The sequence below is a fragment of the Centrocercus urophasianus genome, unplaced genomic scaffold (assembly GCF_019232065.1).
Source record: "Centrocercus urophasianus isolate 14NV4802_14NV808 unplaced genomic scaffold, USGS_Curo_1.0 seq_14, whole genome shotgun sequence".
Taxonomy (NCBI): Eukaryota; Metazoa; Chordata; class Aves; order Galliformes; family Phasianidae; genus Centrocercus; species Centrocercus urophasianus.
In genome coordinates this window covers 39081510-39099786 of record NW_024884586.1, presented here as the reverse complement: position 1 = coordinate 39099786, position 18277 = coordinate 39081510, and the positions used below count along the sequence as shown (strand labels likewise).

Sequence of the window (18277 nt, the reverse complement as noted above, 5' to 3'; positions counted from 1 at the left end):
TGCAGAATAGAAAACATACCTATCTGGATTATGACAGCAATACAGACAAGCATGGGTGTCATTTCAGATAAGGAACCAGTCTGCATATTGTGCTTTTGTTGTAGCCCAGTCCTACTAAGGGAAATGTGTGGTCATAGGGTATGGATTCTGGTTGCTCTCTCTGCAATGCTTACTTGACCTGACTGGTAGGTAAGAGCTAGCAGAGGCATGGGTACCTTCAAACTGCTGGGTAGATATAACAAAATCTTAGACTTGAGCTGTGAATTCTCTTAAACAATAATAGCAGGTAGCCAGGATAGAAATAACAATAATATTTTACTGAATTGCTGTTTGTACTGATTTACAAGGATTGTTTCCACTAGAGTTAATTTCAGTGTTTTATGAAGTGCTTTCTGGTGAATAAGTCTGTTCCATGGTAAGATGGTACCGTTGGCAGTTCTCTGTGCTCCCCAGACTGTACGCTTTACGTTGGAATGGGATGTAACATATGATCAAAGCAAAATGTATAGCACCCTCTGCTGCAAATACTTTGAACTGATTGTCTTTTTGCGTTACTTTTATGGCTGATCTGTACCCTGGGGAACTGATTTATCATTTTGTTGATATGTATTTTCTGCATGTTAGCAAGAATCATCATAACTGTAGTCGCTAGGTATGTTTATATTTTACAAAGTATTATTTCTTGATTCTCAGGCAAAAGAGCATAAAAATGTATATTTCAAGGTTAGTAAGAACCATTGTTAATTATGGAATGATAGATCTTTTGTGCAGGAACTGCATGTGAAATGCAGGAATTACATGACTTGCTTTAAGTAACTTCAAGTCAGCGATAAATGGGAGGAGAAAATACACTACAACAGTTAAAAACATTTAAATTCTACTCGCACAGGGGGGAAACGTCCTTATTTAGAGTTATGAAGTCTGAAAGCACTGTAAGATTTTTTTTAACCTGTATCCTAGAGGGGAAACCAAAAGTTTGCACAACCTGACACCTCTCAGCTCCAGTTTTAAGAATGGACTCTGCTCAATAGAGGTTCTTCCTTTCTTCCAGCTTCCTCCTTCATATTCATACCTGCAGCTTTTTCTCATAATATGTTGCAGATGTTGTTAATTAGCGCCATGGCTTGAAGTGCTTGTAACTGCTTTTTTTTTCTGCAGTGATTCACAGCGATGAACAGAAAAAACTGTAGCCAGAATAGGAGCTGTTTGAGAGAGAAGTCTCAATTTAAGTTTTCTGAAGTGAGGTGAAGAGCAGGCACACTCTTTACAGAAACTTGCTTACAACATGCTGGCCTCTATTTTCTCAGTGCCAGTTTGTTTCAAAGTGCACTACTGAAATAATGTGATGCAAAGACAAAACAGCATTGTGGCTGGTATCAGCAGCAGGGAACAACAGAGGTCACCATTGACTCACAGGAAGGAATATCTTCAGAATCCATTTTGGAACCCGATTAGTTATGTAGAGCCAAAAGCAACGCCTGGTTTCTGGTGGCTTAATTTCAGAGTTCTGTAGCATGAACAAAGACAATTACTTGTCTATGACTTTTTTAAAATTGCATTTTCTCTCCATTCCAACTCACACCCATTTTTTCACTACTACCCAGCAGGAATATCTAGAAACTAGTATCATTTATTGATATGATTTTATAGAAAGGGGGAGATAAATATCTCTGTTTGTTGTTGTGTCTGCTGTAGTCTTGCTGCAATTATTGCATAGAATAAAGCACCAGTGTTTCCAGCACCAAAGATATTGTGAAAGCTGTGATTTGGTGACCATTTTTTCTGTTCTGGATTTTAATTAGTTGGGTTATTCTATTCCTTTCACCCAAAGTCCCATTCATGTTGTTGTTGTTGTTGTAATAGTTATGAGTTGATTTGTTTTTTCTTAACAAACATTGAATTCCAAGGACTGTGAAGTATATGGAATTTTTTAGAGCTTTGTATTGATGACTTCCTTTTACTTTAAAAAAATTTGTAAGAAATCTGTGAAATTAACTGAGAGTTTAATTTTTGATTTGGGCTTAAAAATCTGAAGATTAGCTGTTATAATGTAAGCTAGTGACAAGAAATATTCATAGTTTACAAAGGAGTGGGTAGCCAATACAGTACAGTACAAGTTTTATCCCAACTGTGCTTTTAAATCAAAACCTCCTGTCAGCTAGCAGGCTCAAGAAGGAAGTAGCTGTGGAGAAAGACACCCTTTTCTTTATATGAAAATAACTTCCAGAATTCTTCTGGCATTAGTGTGTTTTGTTTTTTATGTTTTAAGTATTCTGCTTGTCTTCTCTTTGAACCTACTTGCATTGGATAAAATTCATTATTTAATCCTGGCCTGCAGATGATTAAGGAGGGTTTTTTTCTGCTTTACTTTATGTTAGAAATAATCAAGAATGCCAATTTCCTTCAGTACTTCAGTTAAATTGAAAAAATAGACCCATATGTTCTGACAGCTCCCACTGGATAAGACTGAGCAGCTGCTCCTCTTCCTAAGGTTTTGTCACGGGATATAATTATTCTTCCAACCATAAAAAAACAGAAGGGTGTCCCTTCAATGCTATAAAAATACCTAATACGGTAATATTCAATAATATGGGCATTACAAAAGAAATGTGCTCTAAATAGCAACTAAGGTTGAGCTAAGTAAAGAAAACACTTAATTTGGTAACATCCTAGACTTCCCTATCACTTTTAATCTGAAATCATTTTACCCAGGTTTAAATTAACCTCAGGGTGCTCTGGTTACCCTTATTTCTTCATACAGATTTTGTAGGCACAAACTGTCCTAGGTGGAATGCAGATGGAATGAAGAAAGCTGGATCTCCAGTGACAGACCTGCAGCTGCATATGCATCACATTCAGCACAACTTAAAAGGGCAGCGGCTGGCAAGAAGTGGCTTTATATTACATTTAAATTTCCTTCTTTATTAGGCAACAAGGACAATCTCCAGTCCCTTTGAAAGTAACAGTGATCTTAGGATGGTCCTAACTTGCCTACCCGGACTAGCAAAAGTATGACTAGTGCCATACCTGCATGCCGGAAATATCTTGCAGTGCTCTTTGCAGCAAGGCAACAGGATCAGCAAAACGCAGCACGCAACTAAATGCATCCACTGTGGAAAGGAGAAGTCAGGAGAAGACAGAATGAAGCCAGGTACATATATTTAATTATTTGGCCCATGTGTGGATAGATCTTTACAGTATTTTTATGCTGATTTACATGGGCAGTACACACATCTGACCACTCCCTAGCACCATAGATTAAGCTTGTTCTGAACTTTAAGTGTGAATATCCCACCAGTGTTGTGAAGTATGGTAAAATATGCATCTTGTTCTTTCACAAAGAGTGAGAAAACTATGGAAAATTAAAAGCTTTTGGACATATGTGAATAAAGGATGAAGGAAAGTTAAGAAGAAAAATTAAACTTTGAAGTTAGCAGGCAAAATGAGACAAAAAACAAAAAACACAAAACCGTTGCCCCAACAGTAAGACTTTTGTTGCTTGCTTCCATTTTTTAGTATAATTCCTTTCAACACACTCAGGAGAAAAAACATCACCAACAGCCACTAGTATTTCTCTTGTTGGTCAACAATTTAATTTGTTCAGAGTATAAATGAAGTCGGCACCAAGATAAAAAGGATGAGCTGTTAAATCCATGGATAATCTAAACAGCTGATGTGGACATTGATGAACATGGACCAAGTAAGCAAAAGGTGAGCACCAATGTGTTGAAGAACAGATAAGGCCTTGTGAATTGAGGCAGATGCAGCTTTTCATGGTTGCTTCCAGACACAGCTGTTCAAGACCAAAGCTGGAATTCTGTGCTCCAACACTGCTGTAATTGATAACTGGACATCAGTAGCTCCACCAAACTGCCATGCACATGGGGATGGAACCAGACACAAACAGGATGTGATTACTACACTTCAACTTCTTGATGATCCATCCCAGCTGACATTAGCCTTGAGAGATTTTTAAACTCAAAATATGAATCTACCAGAGTTATCCTTCTCCTTGTTTGCCCTGGGCATCTCTCTGGTTCAGGCTGCATCTATGGCTCTAAGTCATGCAGTAATCAAGACTGGAAATTTGCTTATTAGTTTCATCTCTCTGAGGAGGCTTCAGTCTTCTCACCAGTCACAAAGAGAATGGTTTTGGCAGATGATGCCATGGAAGGTGGGAGTTGGGGGCTTTAAACTACCTGTATTTGAAATTAAAATAAACTGTAAGCTCCTAATGTGTTCGTTCTGCTCAACTGATTCATTTCAATCCTATGCCCTACCTTGGTGACCTTGTGCTTACAATCAGACGTTATCCAATGTCATGTGCTATTCAGTAGTCAAGTGGCACTGCAGCCCAGTTTAGGTAAACTCAAGGCTTTTTGCTATTTTGCAGTTTTCCCCCAGTTTTTCCAAGCATTTTTAAATATTTATTTCAATTGTGTCATAGAAATAAAAGCTGGAAAACAGTAGCATGTGACGTACAACACAAACTGTGCTCCTGTGTTTATGCACAACCCATTTGCCTCTCCTAAATGCTTCACCTGAAGGATTTTGATGGTGGAAAAGTTACATCAGCTGAAAAGTTACATCCAGGAAATTTTTGGACACTTTTTGTTAAAATTTTGTTGTATCTCATAACGTCACTGAAGTGAGGGCTGGCAAGAAACCAGTGAGACCAACAGCCCAGCCTCAAGCAACAACAAAAGGGTGCTGGTGTGGGAGCACAGCCACCTCTGGCAGTCTTCCCATCCTCTCTACTCTGGCCCAACACCACTTTTCGGCTGTGGATGCCATTCTTAGGCAGAGGAGCAGCACTTTGCTCTTGGTAGAATGAACACTCTGACCATGACTATGGACAAGTGGAACAACCCAGGCAGAAACACGGAAGATCAAGCACTACCATATTCAAACCAGAGTCACCAAGCATTCTCGTTTGCCTCCAAAACGATCCTCTTTCCGTTTGGATACTACTGTCTCCCCAGGTGCACTCCCGACTCAGCGAGAAAAGCAGCGCTCCGCAGGCTTCTTCGCCATCTCCACGCCCCGCAGCGCTCACCCTGCTGCCCACCGCCCCGCCAAGATGGCGGTCGCCGCCCTTCCTTCAGCGCTGCCGCCCGGGCGCGTGCGCGAGGAAGGAGCGGAGTAGAACTGGAGGCCGCGAGGTTCGCCATGCTTTGGAGGGGGAGGCGCACACACGTGAGCTCTTGGACCACCCGGCAGCTTCCGAGCACTTGCCGTGTCGCCTTGCCGCATTGGCTGATTTGTGAACCTTCACCTTTCATCTGGGTCTCGCCGCCAATCGTTCGGTTCCTTTCATGTCGCGGGGACGCGGAGCGTAAGCTGCGCAGGGTGGAATTCTCGGAGCGGTCTTGCGTCGCAGGCGCTGGGCGGCCTCCGTTGGTACGGGTGGGAGGCGCTCCATTTGCGTAGGGCCGGCAGCGCAGGGGGAAAGGTGGGGGGAGGAGAAGGAGGAGGAGGCCGTCGCGGGCCCAGGTGAATGGAGGAACCTGACAGTTGGGGGGAGCGAGGCGGCGGCAGCGAGGAAATGGCGGTGGCGGCGGCGGCACAATGAGACGCCTGTAGCGGGGCGCAGCGCCGGGCCGGCTCCGTCCGAGCAGGTAGGAGATGGCGGCCGGGCGCGCCCGCCGCTCGCCCCGGGATCTGCGTGGCGGAGCCCGCTCCGCGCCCGCCGCGGTGGGTGGGATGGCGGCGGCCGCTCCCTCCCCGCCTCTCGCCGCCGGGTCCCGGTGAGCTGCGCCCCGCCTCTGTCCCAGCGGCCGTCCCCGTCTCTACGGGGCCTCGCCCGTCTCGGGGCTGAGCTCGGAGCCCCGCCGTCGGCCTCGGCAGCTCCCGGCGGCGTGAGGGCCGCGCTCGGCTTTGTCTGCTCTGGGCCCGCGGGGAAGGCCCGGTGTGAGCTCGGGGATCGGAGCCCGCCTAGCCGTCCCGACGGGCTCAGGGCAAGGAGCGGAGCGTAGCGAGAGCTCTCGCTGCTGGAAGCCCACCGCTAAAGACGGCGTAGGAAACTCTCAGCTCTTCGCTGTGCTCCGTCCTGTTCCAGTACAGACGAGTGAAGTAGCGGAGTGGTTGAGATACACCTGGTGCTTTGTGAAGGAACACAAGGTTAAAAGGCACGTCAGTACACCGAGGTGTTAGGGAAAATCATAATAAAAACGTGGACTGCGATGTTGACATCTAGGAGAAAAAAAAAAAAAAAAAAAAAAAGCTTGTTTTGTTTTTGCTTATTGTCGTTCCCCGGAAATGATTATTTCCAGAAATAGTTTCCTATTGACTTCACGTGGAAGGGGTTTGGCACTTCAGATGATATCTTATGAGTATTCTTAATGATGAGATGTTGAACCCCAAGTTACCCAGTGTGCTGTGGCTGTGGAAGCTGTGGTTTTGAAAGTGATAACCATTTTTAAAGAAACAAGACCAAACTGGAAAATCAAAAGAATTAACTGCAGGCACTTGGTTAACATTATGGTGTGTTATGCTTTATACTTTTTGTTTATGCTTTTTAAAATAAAGTATTTCTGATGCTGTATTGAAAGGCATAGAGCATGTATCACTTCGGTAAGTTGTGTTTTTTTCCCCCCCACAATTTGGTATAGAGACAAACTGAGATTTACTCCCTATATGCCATAACTATTCTCCTAAATTTTCTTCTGGAGAGGAACTTTCCCACTGTCTGTGTCTACAAGACTTGTAGTTGTGGAGATTACACTACAAGGTTTGGAGATATTATTAGATGCTTTCAACTGGAAGGTGCTAAAAGGTGTATGGTCAGAGGATTGTTACTTTTTAATATATTTATCAGTAGGATTGAAATAAATATGCTTGTTCAGAAGTGCTGAGCTCTAAATTAGGTACAGAATCGTCTTAGTGGTAACGTTTCTGTGAAAGTGGCAGCTCAGTACTCAGCAGTCAAAAAGTAAAAAGCGTTAGGACTGACAATAAGTGGAAATAAAAAGGTATCAGTATGCCAGCATGTAGCTCCTTGCTGGGCCAACATATGTAATACTAAATGCAGTTTGGTTATTTATATTTTCTCTTCTGCCTCAGAAAGATAGTATTAGGTTAAGAACAAAGGTAGGGAGAAAGTTCATTAGGACTTCTTACACAGGGGAAGAGTTTCAAGAGGCAGGAAAAGAGACTGAAGTTTAAGTCATGAGCAAAGTAGATAGGAAGCAATAGCTTTTTTTCACCTGTTCGTGAAAGGTTCCTGTGATTTACAAATTAAAGAAAAAAAAAAAAGCAATAGAACTATGTATCATGTGTAACTACAATTCCTGGTGCAGCAGCATCTTAGGAATGCCAAAGTATCGCAAACTCAGTAAACATCAAGATGACTGGTCAGTGGGAGGCCTTGCTGTTATACTCCTTCATAGTTGTCCTCCATTGGATATTGGTAGAAGGAAGCCAACAAGCTGGGGAGGGGGAAGTTTGTCTGACGTAAGATTGTACAAATATTTTATAAAAGTTACGGTTATCTTGATGGTCTGTAGATTATGGGAAGAAAATAAGCAGAACAGTAGTTCAAAAAAACTGTTACACAGTGTACACAAAATATATGATGTGTCCCATTTCAGAAATCTGTAAGATTCTTTTTCCTTGATGCAGAGATGCTCTAGCACACCTTACGAGTCAGAGCATCTCTGGTTAATCTGTGTTCTCTTTCACTGAGAATGGACCAAATGTGAATTGATCTGTAACTGCATGCAAATTGCTGGCAAGAAAAATAGTGAAAAAGACTCTTTTTAGAAGAGCAAGGAGATGCTTAGTAAAATGGATAGTAAGCTTGGAGTTGTCATATTCTGTATAAGCTTGAACTCTCATTTACAGTCTACAGAAGAATTTGGAAAAGATTGAAGATACTTTAGGAATACATTATAGTAAGTGCTGGGATTACTGACAAGTTTTATTTCAGGGCATGATCTAGTCTCATTAAAACATTCGTCAGTTATAGTGGGGAATGCCACAATTCCGTAATTCTCAGTGAGAAAATCCAGTTTTCTTTTTCTCTCATACAGTTGGTACAAACTGTGGATACTGAGCTTGATAGATATAGTTGGCAGAGCAGAGATGTGGTTACAGTGTTCTCTTTCCTTGTGTTGTAATGTATAGCTGGGTAAGCTCTGACCGTCTGTGTCCCGTCACCTTCATGTGTTCAGTACTCATTTCTTCCTATTCATAGCACACAAACTTGGTTTATTGTTTTCCCCAGGAAGTGGCTTTATTTAAAAAGAAAGTAGAAGTACAATTTTAGTACTGTATAGGACAGTAACCTCTGTGTAATTATGTGAAATGTGCTTTTAGAGCATTCCACTCTGAAGGCTAAGAATGTTTAAAGACAAAATTGTACTTTCTGCACTCCATCAAGATTTTTCTTTAATCTTTAGCCTTCCCTGACTTCCATATGGGTTGTGATAGACCACAAGAGACCTAATAGGTAGTAATAACTAAAGGTTCATTTTTTAGCTGGAGTTACTGCATTCTTTGGTTGGGATTTGAAGGTTTGGTTGTTCAAACTTTGTTAGTTGTATGAGGGAGTGGGCAGTTGCAGGATTGTCATTAAGGAGCCATTCTGAAAGATTTAATCCACAGGACAAAGCTGTGCCTACTATTTTAAAGTATGCTTTGTTATTCTCTGAAAGCTTGGTCTTGGTAGTTGCTTTGCCTTGCTTTGCCTACTGATGTTAAGAGTTTGAATGCTAAGCTGCTGATTTCTGCTTTGTATTGGTTAAGGAAAATTTTTCGGATATGTTTTTACTTTTAAATTGCTGCAAGTTCTCTACTTCTCAAATTCAGAAGTGAAGCTGTATCAAGGAATTTACTTGCAAGGTTGCACATCTTTTATGCAGGAATGGTGAAATGTCCTTCTTTGGTGAGGAAAGAAAGAAGAGCAGTGCTCCAAATTCTTGCATCGTAGAGCCAGGAACTTTTGTACCTCTTTTATGTAAGTTTGTACGTAGCTGTGAATCTGCTGGTCTGTGGTTGGTTTTTTTTTTAGTGTGGCACTGTGGATCCCTTCCGACCAAGAAAATGCAATTTTATTTTTTTTTTTCTCTCTCTTAGTACTTGCTAATATACAAGTCTTGTAGAAAACCTATTCTGCCATGCTTTCCCCTTCTCCCCCCCTTCTATGTGCCCATGGCTTAATGCTTGTGCTGCTGCCATGTGATATGCAATTAACAGTTTCTGCTCGTGTTTTCTATCTTCTATTAATCTCTGTGAACAATCAATTCCTTAATAGGTTCACCAGGTGTGTGTGTTTGTCTGAGTTGCAGTGGGATGGCTGCTGTGAACAGGGCAGCAGGTTGAGACTTTGAGCTACCACTGTTTTTTTTTTTTCACTCTTCCACTTGTATGCAAAAAAACCATAGGAAATCCCCAAGGCCCACAGTCCTTACTGTTAATAGTTAAAGCACTTGGTTCCCAGGGCCTGTCTCTTCTCTCAGAGTCTGATTCCTGATAGAATGTCAGCCCATGTAGAGCTTCCTCAGCAGATTCCAAGAAGCAGCTGGGTAGCAGTAAATTTCAGTTTTCTTGGAAATACAAAAATGTAGGATTTATTTTAAAAAATAGTTTCTTCTTTGTGACAACTGGTCTGAAGGACTGCTAGCTTGCTGATAGCACAACCTTCCTTTCTATAGGGAGCAAATGTAGTTTATTCTCTCGAGTGATTTGCCTTAGCTCTATGGCTAACTTCACAATTCAAGTTTCTCCCTTATTTGCATCAGTCTTGCCTGGTCTGTGATTTAGATGAAGGTTCTTGCAGCTTTCTTGCAACTGTTGCTATCTCTTTGACTGTATTGTTGCTCCTGAGAAAATGAACAAAGTGAAGTTACTTTGTAGTTAATGTTTAAAAACAGGTAGAATTGATCTCTAGATATCCGGGTTGAAAAAGCCCTTCTCTGAGTTCTGGCAAGTTCATTCAGGTATCTCTCTTTTCACACCTCTTACTTTCAGCTGCTGAGAACTGGGACTGTTTCTAGGTGTTTGTACAGATAGATAATCTAAGCTGATTTACTAACTGTGGCTTTATGGAACGTTCATCGACCTCTGGCACTAATATTGTTACCATTAAAGATGACCAAGTGTAACCCATCTCAAGTGAGACTTCTGCTTCCTCATTTAAGTTTTGTATTTCCAAATAGGCAAACGCGTCTGCCTTGATAACTTCGTGCTAAGTGGTAATAGGTTTTCTTTTTTGGAAGAGGACATAAAGTAAAATAAGAGGAATACAATGTAACAGTGTTTTGACTTCTCTCTCTCTCTCTCTCTCTCTCTCTCTCTCTTTCTCTATCCCTCTATTTTTATTTATTTTTTTTTTTTTTATCCATGACCTTTTAACACCTTTGTGCTGAAGTTAAATGCCCATGTTGCCAATCTATGTGAAGTTGTTAATCAAAAAGTCATATGATCTCTATGGGAGGCTCGAGGTGGGGATAGGCATGCTTCTCCATGCTCCTCCCTACCCCTCCCTTCCCCCAACACTGAAGGTCATTTTTAGTTACTATTGCTGTCTGGCATGATACTGCCAAATTGATCTCTCAGACTTCAGAAACTGAATTACTACTGAAGGTGGATAATGGGCATGAAAAGGTACACTGCTTTGAAAATAGGACTTTATTTGAAGCCCTGTTTCTGGCGTATGTTCTATGAGTCTGTGGGATATGTGTTTATTTATTTATTCAACCTATTAATTATTATGATGTACTCATGCTTTCCTGTTTCTGTGAGGCTAAGCATGGAGAATATTTACCCAAGGAAGTGAATGGTTTCTAGCACTTAAGTAGCCGGTGTCAGCCTGAATGGTGGATATTGCAAGAGGGAAGTGACACAGTTGTGTTACTGAGCCTAGTGATTATTCTTTTATTTTTCTTCTCTCTTTTTTTTCCTACAGTTACTCTAAACAAGGCCTGCATTTCCTCTTAGCTGAAGACGATCCCATGGACCTCATTTTAATACTTTACTACTTATAAAGAAAAGTTTTTCTTTTCTTAGTTTGTCTAGAGAATATTTTTCTCAGTAAACATCAGCCTCCTCAGTTGAAGAAACGAAGGAAGCTGTAACTGGTACTTCAAAACCAAGCTTATTGTATTATTTGTAATTAAGAAATGTATACCTAGGTACTGAAGTTCACAAGTTTGTTTATTTGCTGAATGCATCAGTTGATTTTAGTGTTGTACTCTAATCAGACTACAATTTAGCGATATCTTCTGAAGAAGTGTAACCATGAATGTGTGGTGAAGAATATCTGTCCTGGGATTTGAGAGGAAAGGGTTTGAGCTATATGGCACATGACAGAACTCTGGAGGAGGAGGTGTAGGTTTTATGAAGGTAATGCACAACATGGGCCTGCATTTTTACCTTGAAGTACTTCAATGCAAAAGGACTGGGAGAGTGCCAGAAACATTTATGAGCTCCCTGGGTCTTTCAAAGACATACAATCAACGTACAGGAGATGAGTAATTTTCCCTGTGGTAATCTTTGCATAGTTAATGTTCTGCTGTGTAGAGATTGAGACATAAAACCTGCCTTGATTAATACTGAACTTTCTGGAAAACGGTTTTCTTAAGTCTCTGTGTTACTTAAATCGAATAGAAGATGAATTTTCAATAAAGCAATCCATGATTTGTTAAAGCTGTCCGCTGGCTGGCACTTACATCAGTGAATAAGGGCCTGCAAGGAGTTGCTGGATGGTTTTAGAGCATGTGGTGACTTGCAAAATGATGAAGCAGGTGCTGATTTCTGGCAGTATTTTGAGCAACATGCCAATAATGCTATTAATATATATATTGACTGCCAGCTGTTAACTGTTTTTAAAGCCTTTTGTGGTTCATTCCCATACTGGTGCTAATAAATGTTTTCTTCTGTAGCTTTCATTTAATTGTTTTTGTACTACGTATCAAGTTTTGTTTCTGGAACTTAAAGTTTCTTGTCACAGTGTAACAAAGATCAGCCATAGCTGGCAACAGAGAAATTGCTGTCTGATTTTGAGTGACAGTAAGAAGCCTCTTGAACCCAATTTGCTTGTTTCCTGTAAGGTAAGCCACCTAATGGCTGTCAAAATGGATGACAGCCATCTCCTCACACCAGCTCTACTACCCGGCTGGCACCCTCCACCTCCCATACTTGATGCAGCTTGCTGATCCAGCAGGAAGCTTGCTCAGGCAAAGGAGAAAAGCGCTAGGAGCCGAATTTTTTTTTTTTTCCAGCTTGTCAACCAAGTGTCAAAGCTATTTAGAAACAGGAAGGAGCAGTGAGAAGGAGTGGAGTTGCTTCATCTAGCACTAAATTGCCATGGGACTAGGTTGGCAGTCTCATGAAATCTAATTCCAAAATACTGTGGATACTTTCTACTTGATTGTCTTCTGTACAAAGTGAACACTGATGTCTCTTCTCACTTGTTAATTAAAATAACTGTTTCATGTTTTTCTCAACCTCCCACTTTCTCGTTTATTGCTAAACAGTTGTTATAAGGAGGTTTATTATTGTAGTAATGTTACGGGTTTTGAGTATCAAGATAAGCTGGGATTCAGTAACTTTGAAACAAAGATAATAACAGTCAGAAAGGGCAGTAACCAAGACAGAGTACTTATGCTCTAGCTGCTAGATTGGGAAAATTCACATCTCCTCTTATGCCCAGTTTAAAGCCTCCCATTTTTTTTTTAGTGGTAATTTGTAATCCTGACTTTGTAGTTTGGGAGGTATTCATGAAAATGTTTTACTCTCACAGCATCTTGTTTCTTCGTCAAATGTATTGATGTGTTCCATGATAGCAGTGTTGCTAAATACAAATCAAAGCCTATTTTTTTTTTCCGCTTATCTAGTTTTACTACTTTCCCTTTTTTTGTAATCTCTGTGGTTAGCCTTAAGAGCTTCTTGAAGCAAAGTAGTTAGGTTTCAGTAAGGGAAGGGAAAGCATTGTCCTGATTGTTTAAAATAATAATAAAATCTAATCCAGATGTTTACCACCAACATGATAAAGACTTGCAATCCCTGATTTGAAATCAGATCTTTAGGACCTCACACTACCCATAGCATAAGTCTTTGAATCATTATGTGGGAAGTTCAAAAGGAACAGGTTAAAGTAGCTGGAAGAGGCAAGTCACCTTCATAATTTGTTTGTTGTTTTTTTTTTTTTTCTTCCCTCATTTGATTAAAGAACTGTTTCTTCCTACCCTGTGCTTTTACTTTTAGAGTAAATCTGGGAAGGAATTGGAGACTTTGCTTGACAATTTAAACACTCCTGTGCTTGGTTTTGTGATGAATAATGACTGCAAGTTTTTTTTTTTTTTAATGTTCTTTTAAGTAATTGAATGGTGTATCATTCAGATACATCAGTATCCAAAAAAAGTGTGAGCAGTCTGACTTCTGATGTATGGAGTCCCATTCGTAAGGTGTTGTCTTAACATTTCTGTCCCACTGGATTTGAGATAAACAATATTTGTCGGTTTCAGTAGCAGACATATAACTCAAAATATCACTTAGTGTATGTATAATTTGCTTATGAAATATTATCCAATACTTGCAGTAGGTGTTAGGATATCATGTAGAATGTTAATTAAAATAAATAAAAAAGAAAACCTTTATGAAAAAAATACTCCTGTTCTTTAAAAGTTTGCATTCTAACTAGGAGTTATACGATCACAGAGATAATATTATATCCAAAACGTTAAATCCTTTTTCCTGTTGGGCACCTGAGTTGCATAGGTCTATCTCTGGCTGTAGGTAATTTGTACATTTTAGCTGACGTTTCTGCCTAGAAAGAAAGTACCTGTACATCCCCTGACTTAGTGGTACTTGCTTTGAAGCTTCGAGTGTAAGAATGTCTGAAGTTATGTGGTGGATTGGGGAAGCTGTTTCATCTAAGAAACAGCTTTCTTCTGTGTGACATCTTTTATTACTGTTATGGCTAGTCTTCCTACCTGGCCATAAATTACCTAGAAGCAGTTGTGCCAGCGTAAGACACAGTGGCAGGTGGCATGTGGGTTGAAGAGAAGAATCTAAGAGTGATGCTCATATGTTTGGCAGTGCCCTACAAAATGCATTTTACTCTGTCATCTGGGGACCTTTAAAAGACGAGTCAACGTTTTATGTAACTGCTGAGTGAAAATGGAAGAGGAGTGATAAAATTCAAAGTGACTTTTCTGTATTTTGTCTGTACAGGGCTATAACGTTTCTTCTGCGTTTATTCTGGAACGCTTTGACTGTACAAATAGATACAGATCTTTATGAGAATGTTTGAGAGCTATAATGAAATACCTCTTGTGACATTAAGATATGTTAAACTTCTGTATTTACTCTGTGTTTAATTCTAATAGAAGGCAAGTAGCAAGGCCTTTTTGCAGTGACAGCTTGCCCATACGAGTTTAATTCACTTTTCATTGCCTTACTTGATTAGTCTCAGTTTCTCTAAGCTCTCCTCAATTTGAAGACTGTAACTTCACATTTTCATTTCAAAATACTTCATTATGTGTGCTAAAGGCCTTGACTCTGTTCTTTTTCCTGATCAGTTTTACTTTGTGTTTGAAAGATGCTTGAAGTGTAAACTATGAAAATGACCATCTATTGTATAAATTATATGTAGCTAGGAGAGAATTGGAGTCAATATTTAATTTTAACTTCCAGGATGCCTTTCTCATTAAGTGTTTAAGGCTATAAAAGTAATACATGCATTTTTTTTCTGAATAATATTACCTTTGATTTGTGTAATGCAGGAAAGGAGTTATAATTAATCTGTTAACTGAAGAGAAGTTGAAAACTTATCTACTCCTTCATAGTTGAGAAGCAATTCTGAGGAAGAAGTGGAAAATATTTCAAATCTCCAGTAGAAGTTAGGCAGTTAATCTGTGTTAATCCTTCTAAAAGTCATTGCACTCAATTATCCCTCAAGTTAGCTTGTTAGCTTTAGCTAACAAAATTAATTGATTACTCAGTGAAACTAAAAACAATTGTATTTAAATATTTGTTTTACATAATATCAATTTTAATAAATAAAAATAAAATATTGATTTTAATTTGCATTTAATCGAGTTTTAAATTCGTCCTAAATGCACCATAACACACACGACAGCCAGACAAGCAGGATGTTCTATATAATGGTTATCAGTAATGCTAATAAATAAGCTAAATGAAGTAACCGATAGTAGTTGTAACAGTGCCTTGCTAATATGCCAGAGGCTCATATTCATAACTGGCAGATCAGGTAATTCATATCAAGTAATTGCTTAAAATTAAAACTAAACAACCATAATGAGTTTCCTTAACTGATAATTTAAAGTTTCCCAATAGAAATCAATATTGAGTTAAGGGGCGTTAATGCCTTGCATTTAATCAGATCTGCTGTACTGGGAAGTTGTGGTGGAGTAATCACTTCACCTTTAAAATGCTGTTCCTTTCCCCTGCTTTTTAACCAACTTATTTTGTATCTTTTAACTTTCGGTACCTATTTTTATTTGAGCAGGAGTATCTCTTCAGAGCTCTGTTTGCATTCCTATTTTTCTTTTTTTGCTTCTAGAAACCTGTTTATTTCTGTTTATTCATTCTTACCTAGACTGAGTTTTCATTGTTCTTTGTCATTTAAATGCTGGCAGCGTTTCTTCTGATAGTGTTATGTATTCATTACAGCTGTTCCTTCCATCCCCTTCGTGCTGCATCATGGATCTTCTTAGAGAGTCTGGATTTAATTGTCCCCTGGAGAATTACATACTCATCAATCTGATCTATTGGAATCGGTCATCTGCAGGGCATTGTGAGAATAAACGAAAGCAAGGAAATATTCCTAACCCATTGTGTTCATTGTCAGTGAAAGTATTGAACTATTTGCAGAACCACCCAAGGGTCAGATAACAAAAAGGTGTCAAAGAATGTTTCCACAGTGTGTCTGCCCTCGAATGAGTCATAAAATGTGAAACGTGGAATTTTCTCAAGTTAATCCGGGTTGGAGGAATCGTATGGTGATATCTGCGGAAGATCATGTGCAAATCTGGTTTTTTTTCCCTCCAGATTCAAAATGGTGAAGTTGTGTTCCAGTTCTTACCTGAATCTCTTGAATTTCCCTCCTCTCTTTCTCATATAAATCACCAAGATTTCTGTAGTGGAGGTACCTGCTAAAATACCACTTTTTTTTTTTTTTTTTTTTGTAGGTCCTTGTGTATCTGCAGTAGAAGCTTAGGACATAAGTAGAGAAGGGAGGTGGTACAGACTTTGCTAATAGAGCTGCCAGGTAGACATTACAGAACTTGGCTCTTCTTTCTGAGAACTCAGAACTGACAAAATCACAAAAAATCTGAACTGTTTGTTGACAACTGCCTGCTGCTGACTGCTCCATGTTGCTGGGATCACACAACCTTTGAGGTGCTTGCTAATTTGCTGCTGGCAATTAGATGATACTAAACATAATTATAAGTGATTTGTTAACTTCAATTCAAGCCACAGCTGATATGGTAATAACAGGACAGATATTTTTCTTTTACTTCAACTTGTTTTATTTTTCAAAACTGCTTTTATTTGATAACTGGTGCTCTGGAGCTGGAATTCTGGGTAGAGCAAAATCTACAATGATATTCTTTTAGCAGCAAAGCTCTACTGAAGCTAGTATCTTTATATTCTGTTCTGAAAACAGAATTCTCCAGTTCTCAACTGATTTAGTTGTGGGACTGCACTTTAGCATTACAAAAGAGAGGAATTCCCTTCAACTGATGAATGTGGACCAGGATCCTGTGGGTATGCCTGTCTTTCCAGTGCCAGGCTATTCAGAGTAGAACTGGAACAGAAGGAACTGTGTGAATGCATTCTGAGTCAGGCTTGGCAGTTGGAGTACTATATTAATTTATATTGCTTCCAGAACCGAAACTAACTCATTTACAGAAATTCAGATGCTTCAGAATATTATTTCTTAGCCCTGATGGCTTTTGATGAGAATGTAGAAAAAAACTGGAATTGTTTAGCAAAATTCTGTTGTGTTTTTTTTTTGTTTTTCCTTATAACTTGCCTTAATAATTGTTAAACAAGTTGATACAATTTTCAGTAAACCATCATAGTTCTGATGTCTGAAACCATTCTTCTATTTTTGTAACAGGATAATGCTTTTTCTTATATGCAGAAATAGCTTCCATTCCAGTTTTGAGAAATAAAATGGTGACTGTGCTCATCTTTCCCATTTTTCTTTTTTAATGTGGGATACAGTTAACAGCAAAGCAGCTTATTTCAGTTTGTGTTTCCTTTATTATTTAACTAGGATAATCAACTTTTATTACTTTTTTAATAAACTGCGTGTTTGTTACTGTATATGTTATATGCAGAGTTAATGTGAAAAATTAGGCTAATGTTGCACTGGATTATGAAGATATTGTCTGTAAGGCATAGGTTTACATTAGACAGAACACTTCCTAGTAGACACACAAATATCTCAAGGATACCTGTTGTATTTGCAGTCTCCTTGTATGTGTTCTGCTACTGTGGAAGATTCACAGATGGTTGACTCTGGGATGGGTCTGGTTTTTGATTTGTTTGCTGTACTGAAAGTGTTACTGCTGCTTAACAGCATCAACAGTGGAGATGAGGGACCCTTATGATGAACAGGACATTTCTCAAGTCTGCTGGCTCTTTATCTATTTGACCTTCTACTGTCTTTCATAGTTGATGGAAAAAGTGAAAGGCATTTAAAGAGGGGGGAGAGAGGGGAGGCGGGGGTGTGAGCTTTAAGTTTTAAAAAAAGCTTATTAGACACTTGTGATCCCACATGTTGTGGAGAATGTGTTCCAGTTGTATTTTGTGGGTCTTAAATATTTTTCATTTCTTGGTCAATCATAAGGCAGTGCTTAAACTTCTGAGACTTCATTGGAGACATCTGTTAAAGGCAAAGGTGTTTGTTTCCTACATTGGAAATCTGAAGTTATAGAACATAAGGTTAGCTCCTCAAATATTTGCAAACCATTCTGATTTTCATTATCTCTGGTTCAGGACTTAAAATATGCAAGACAAGTGTCACTTGCTCTTATATGTATCTTGTCACTTTAACTTCGATATGGATGTTAGCTCTCATGCTGCCACCTTTTCCCCCAAATTCTTTCAGATATCTGAATCGCTTTCATTATCTTGGTGCCAGTTATTTGAAAGCCAGCAGTGCAACAAAGAACCTGTGTTGTGAAAACACTGTTTGAAACTTTCACCTTTAAAATGATAAAATGTAACTTTAAATTCTGACTAGCTCTGGACACTAGGCACTACACAAATTTTTCTACTTTACTGAACAGCAATGAAAAGA

General features: G+C 39.4%; 1 protein-coding gene across 5 annotated transcripts in view; it reads left to right on the top strand.

The window, feature by feature from the left end:
* Window positions 1–5173: 5173 nt before the first annotated feature.
* Window positions 5174–18277, top strand: part of DICER1 (dicer 1, ribonuclease III) — a 65387-nt gene continuing 52283 nt past the window's right edge. For 2 of the 5 annotated variants that reach the window (XM_042813492.1, XM_042813489.1), the window contains exon 1: window positions 5507–5618. The gene's annotated coding sequence lies outside the window, so the exon portion shown is untranslated. Of the gene's footprint in view, window positions 5401–5494; window positions 5619–18277 lie in introns of those variants that run through there. The other 3 variants (XM_042813491.1, XM_042813490.1, XM_042813493.1) reach the window with 3 other exon arrangements.